The following is a 6,000-nucleotide window of genomic DNA, read 5'->3' as shown; positions in this document are numbered from 1 at the left end:
AGCAAAACATGGACTATTTCTGTAATAGAATAAATACACAGAACTGGGGGAGAATAAATGGATCTGGATACATTTACCTAAGCTTTGAATTTGGACACTAAGCTCCAGGGCCATTGGTCCTATTTTATTTACACCTTTTCTCTTCTTCTCTGTGGTCGTATTCAAATCAATCCCAGACAGGACTCTGCTGCTTTAGTCTCCATGTTTCCAGGTAGAGTGGGGACCAGAAGACGACTGGAAACCACAAGTGACGGACCCTTAAATATCATATGGTGACAGCAGAGAAAATTGCTCGAGTGAAATAAATCACTTTCGTATCAATCCATAATTCCATAATTTTTATCCGTTTTAGTTAGTTTTGTAAACACACAATACAGTTTCAGTTAGTTTTCATTTTTTCTTTTAATTATAGTTTTTATTTATTTCAGTTAATGAAAATGTTTTTTAAATTCCAGTTTTCGTCATTTCTGTAGTTTTCATTAACGATACTAATCTTGGTGTACTGTATACACGCCTGTTGTGTGGCAGCAGCCCCACCCCCCCCACCCCCCCGTCTATCACCTCAGTTCTTTTCCAGTCCTCCTCTCCCTCCATCTTCTTCTATCCAGTCTATTCCTGCTTCAGCTTCCTCCAGTTTAGTGGAAGAAAAAAAGACCGGCATCAGGAAATGATATTTCTAATCAGGCAATGGCAAAGGGCCCCTTTTATTAAAGTGGGGGGTGCTTCCCCCCCTGTCTGTGGGTGTGTGTTCAGAGCGCTCTGCACAGCTGATAATGGTCTGGGCAGGCCTGGTGTCATCATATTAAAGCCCTGACTTACACCCCCACCCCCTCCCCCTGCTCCTTTTCCCTCCCATTCGAACTGCTTGGCTCTTTCTAGTGAAAATGGACACTTTTGTTGTCCTTTCTTTTATTGCCAGATTCTGGAGTGTATAATACCTTTTGAGAAAACATTTAATTCCCTCGGGGTTTCTCTGCACCTCATAAAAGCAGCCGTGGGTTTGTGAAGCGGTGATGTGCTGGTGAGCTCATAGACTGTGGCAGGTGGACGATGTCAAAGCAAACAGATTCAGAATATACTGAAGCATGATGGGAAATAATCTTTGTCTAATATTTTAGTTACGTTTAAATTCTGTTCAATTCTATGTTCATTCTGTCCAGATATTCTTCACTTAATAGATGGACTGTAAAAAATGACCGTAGAATTAACACCAAAAAGTTGTAATATTACAACATAAAAAAACTGTCAGTGACAATACAATGCAAAGTTGTTTATTTGAAAAGATTTTTGTGTTAATGATTAAATCAAATATAGCTGTAGTTTTTACCGGAAGAGTACGTGAACAAAACCAGATCTGTATGTAGAAATGATGTGTTTCTATTGTTTTTAGAAAATAAAACTGTAAAACTGTAATTGAAAAACAATGTGGTGCCGTTTAAACTGCAAAGACCATAATGTTGAAATAACGGCCTATTTGCTTTCATATATATATATATATATATATATATATATATATATGCATGCATATTTATTTATAAAAAAGTAAACATTTAACAATGTACCATTTTAAATTTGTAACTGAATGTGTTGGTAGAGTTGGTAGAGCGGCTCGTCCAATAACCAAAGGGTTGGTGGTTCCAATCCTGGCTCTGACTGTCCATATGTCCAAGTGTCCATGGAAGACACTGGACCCTAAACTGACCTGGTGGTTTTGGACACCACGAAGGTGGAGAAAATGTGCTAAATAAGTGCAGTCCATTTACCATTTAAATCCACTGTTAAATCTACATGTTACTCCGTAAATATGTTTACAGTTGAATGTGTTTTTTACAGTATTGTTCTAGAAACCACAGCCGCCAGTTTCTTTCTGTAAAAACAAAAGGATTTTTTTACAGCGTGGACTTGACATTCATCATCTGCTTTATCTCTTATTATTTTTATTAGAGCATCCTAACAGCAGACACTGCGCTGCTTGTACTGACTGAACATATTTTTACTGTCATCGTGATATATACGCAATGAATAAAGACAATTATTGCATTTATATACAACTTGTATTCCAACCCAGTCTCATATCAAAATGTGAAAAAAGCTACGTTTATCCACAGTGCAAAACAGATCAGTTTTTTACAATTAGGGCCTGAAAATTGTAAAATGTTCCTGTTTTTTTTAATCCCATTCTTTTCCATTGGCCTGCAGACGGGTCATGTGACCACTTGCAGCTGGGCTTCTCAAAATAAAAACATGGCGGTCATTCCTTTCATTCTCAACTGAAAATGTAGGATTTCGAGATAGTTTGGACATAAAAAAGCATTTTGGTGATATTTCTAGCGAGAAATATACATTGAAATGTCACAATATTCATTCAGTTCTTGTAAATGATCTTTGGTTTGTTTGTTATTACGATGAATATTTCACGTCTCGGCATAAAATTGTTAGTGTTACGTTTTCTGCCGTTGCTATGCTCGTTGCTAAGGACTCTCCCACAGACGAAACCACGTGGAGTGTTTGTTATTGTGTTTATTCCTTACATTCTGTAGTTATCTGAGCTGTTAAAACATTTCTGTAATTGTTGATGTCCGTTCAACTCCATTTTCCACTGAGACTGAAAGGAATGACCGCCATGTTTTTAGTTTGAGAAGCCGAGCTGCAAGCGGTCACATGACCTGTCTGCAGGCCAATGGAAAAGAATGGGATAAAAAAACTTGAACATTTTACAATTTTCAGGCTCTAATTGTGAAACTGACACGTTTTGCACTGTGGATAAACGTAGCTGTTTCCCATTTTGGTATGAGACTGGGTTGTGTATTCAGTGGTTGACAAAGACTGTGGTGAACAGAACCTTTCTCCTGCTGTTCTGGATTCATGAGATGTGTTAAATGTGGATCTGCCACAGAGATATTTGCAGTTTTAACATTTTTTCCTCCTACTGTGCAGGCCTGTTGGGTGTTTAACTGAAGAGGCAGTTGTGTTATTGGCTGTGATATAAGCATAGAAGCCCATTTCATCAGCTTTAGTCTGAGCTTTGTTTATTTCTTCATAATTAAAGCAGTAACAGACATGCTTTGTTCCCAAATAAATCCCCTTCTTTTTTTTTTTTTTCTTTTTCAGACGTCACTGTAAGCTTTAGAAGCTGTTGCTGATAATATAGAGCCACAGGGACTTGAAGAAAAAAAGTCTCCACGCTCAGCGATCTTTATCTGAGAGTGATTAAAATCATAACGTTTGAAGGTCAGTCCTCTTCATGGTAAGAACGTAGATTGGTCAAATGAGAAACATTTCTCCTCCTACGACAAAAGGCAGTCTGATCCTTTGGAGAAAAAAAACCTTCTGCTTAAGCTGTTACCGCTCTGGGGAAAAGGATTTAATCCAACAAGAACATTGTAATTAGCCTGCTATGACAAGACTCTTCAAATGCATCTTTGTGCAAAATGAGCACCCTTTAAATACGCCTGGTGCCAGATTTATACCATGGCAGGAACTGCACAAGTCCTTTATACACTGTAAAAAAAAAAAAAAACATAAAAAAAAAACAGTAATATTCCAGCAGCGGGAATGCCAAAAAATACTGTTAAATAACGGAAAATTACCATCTCCTAAAATATGGTAATTTTCCATAATTAAAACACAGTTTTTTGCCCTAATTTTACACAAGATTTTGCATATTTTTGACTTTTTAATGTTTAATAAAGAATATTTACATGTATTAAAACAATCCAATTCCCTATAAATATATATATAAATAATTTTCAATGACACTCAGTTGTCCAATCCACTGATAAAAACTGTATTTGGACAGTTTATCAGTGCTTATACATGTTACACATTCACAAAAATACATTTATTCAACAGTTTTGTTGTGAAACCTCCTGTAATTACACAAGATATTTGTCAATTAACAAACAAGTCTGGTTCAACTGACAGAACTAATGCTTCTTTTACCGTTAATTGTCAGTAATTTTATCTCGTTTTGTTTATTTATTTATTTTTTTTACAGTATTAAACTTTAAATTACCAGTTAAATCTTATAAATAGAAAATAAATATTTGTGAAATTATGATACATTTGCAAATGTATTTTAACTGTATTTTTCTTTGAAAAAAGAAAAAAAATCTTTAAAAATGGAAATTTTTTGGTTATTCACGGTTACAGTTTTTTCGTGTTATTTTACATTTGACATGTAAAATCACAGTCTGTTTTTTTAATTTCATTGATATTTTCCTGTATCTTAAAAATACAGGAAAAATCTGTAAAATAAACAGTGAAAATTCTGTTAAATTACAGATGTTTTTTACAGTGTATCTCATATGAACACAACATGAAAAGTCTTCTTTAATATTTGAGCATGGAGCCAGACTGCAGCGTTTGGAAGAACAGTTCTTCTACCACAGTGTTTCTGACAGCTGACTGGGTCCAAGGGTTTCAGCTGGAGTTTCCCACTGTCGGTCCTGTGTTTGTCTGAAAGCTGATAATAAAAGTGGGATTTCCACTGTGGCTCCATCTGTACTTTGGGCTTTGGACAGTAACGATGACACACACAGTAAACTCTTCAGCAGCTCATGTCCTCACATTAATGCTGGAATCACACAATAACACACTGTTAGGAAAAACACGGGATACAAACAGTCATTGGAAGTTAGCAACTGTTTGTTTACATATGTGTGAAAATAAAATAAAAAACATAGAATAGAATAGAATAGAATAGAATAGAATAGAATAGAATGCCTTTATTGTCATTATACATACAGTATGTACAACGAAATTAAAAGACACAACTCTGGTGGTGTGTAGTGCAAAACAGTTTAAAAGAAAGAAAAGGAAAGTGTAAATATATATACAGAATAAAAACAAGCATGTCACCAACCAAGAAACAGAACAGATAAATATATATTGCACATATGAAATGGATAAAGCATCAAAAACACTAAATTCTACTTTTAATCTGTTTCCATAGTAATACTACTGGAACTGATGTTTTCTGTTAATTATACAAGTTTAATTTCTGTGCTCTTTTTCTCTCACAAATGTAAAATTTATAGTCTCAGACTATATTTGAGTTTCTTTTTTTGTCTTCAGTCTGAGTTTTGTTTTCACAAATTCACAACCTCAGTCTATGACAGACCCTGACTTTTGGATTTTGGACAACAGTCTGCACGGACAGTTTGTACCCCACCCCGAAGGGGAGTCAAGGGGTAGTGTTTTTGGTTCAGTTTTTTGTTTGTTTGTTTGTTTGTTAACATTCTAGCAGCAAAACTATATATTGAATTCCTACCAAATTTGGTTCATAGATTGCCAGTGACCAAGAATAGATCTGATTCCATTTTGGGAAAAGTAGATCAAAGGTCAAATTTTTTATGAATTTTTTAAATCTTTTTTTTTCCCATTTGCATATAATAGGCGAAATTTAAAATGTTTTTAAAAACATCAATTTTGATTCAATTTGATCTAATTTACTTGGCACATATATAGAGGTGACTGATATGCTGACATCAGCACACGCATAGACATGATGACATCAGCTGGACCCATGACAAAACAAGTGTTCATTGAACGCAAACCTCCGCCAAGCACCTGAACGCTGTGCATGTGTGGATCGACTGTTTCTGTTTAAATTCAACAGTTTCCAGGTTGTTCCATACAGCAGAAACAGCTGAATCTGGTACCAGTCATGTGTCTGTCCAATTAGATTCAATTCACATCAATATTAGTTGAGTTCTAATTTTAAATGTGTGGGAAATGGGATTTTCAGTGTTCAGTGTAAATGTCCACAGAGTCCACATTCCACAGTGGATGTGGACAATTTAGTTCCAGATACAAGAGATTGTTCTAAGCTACAGGTGGATCCAACTGGAGGAGAATCGAGTCATTTTGCATTTTTTTATGAATTTTGGAAAACTGTTCAATGATGACAGATGGAAAACTGTAGATGTTGTGACCTTGCTGTGACCTTGAACTCTGGCCTACTGGGACCAAAATGGACTGGGTTGGTCCCAGGGCCTA

Source organism: Sphaeramia orbicularis, chromosome 1 (genome assembly GCF_902148855.1).
Source record: "Sphaeramia orbicularis chromosome 1, fSphaOr1.1, whole genome shotgun sequence".
Taxonomy (NCBI): Eukaryota; Metazoa; Chordata; class Actinopteri; order Kurtiformes; family Apogonidae; genus Sphaeramia; species Sphaeramia orbicularis.
Note: the sequence above shows the minus strand (reverse complement) of the source record.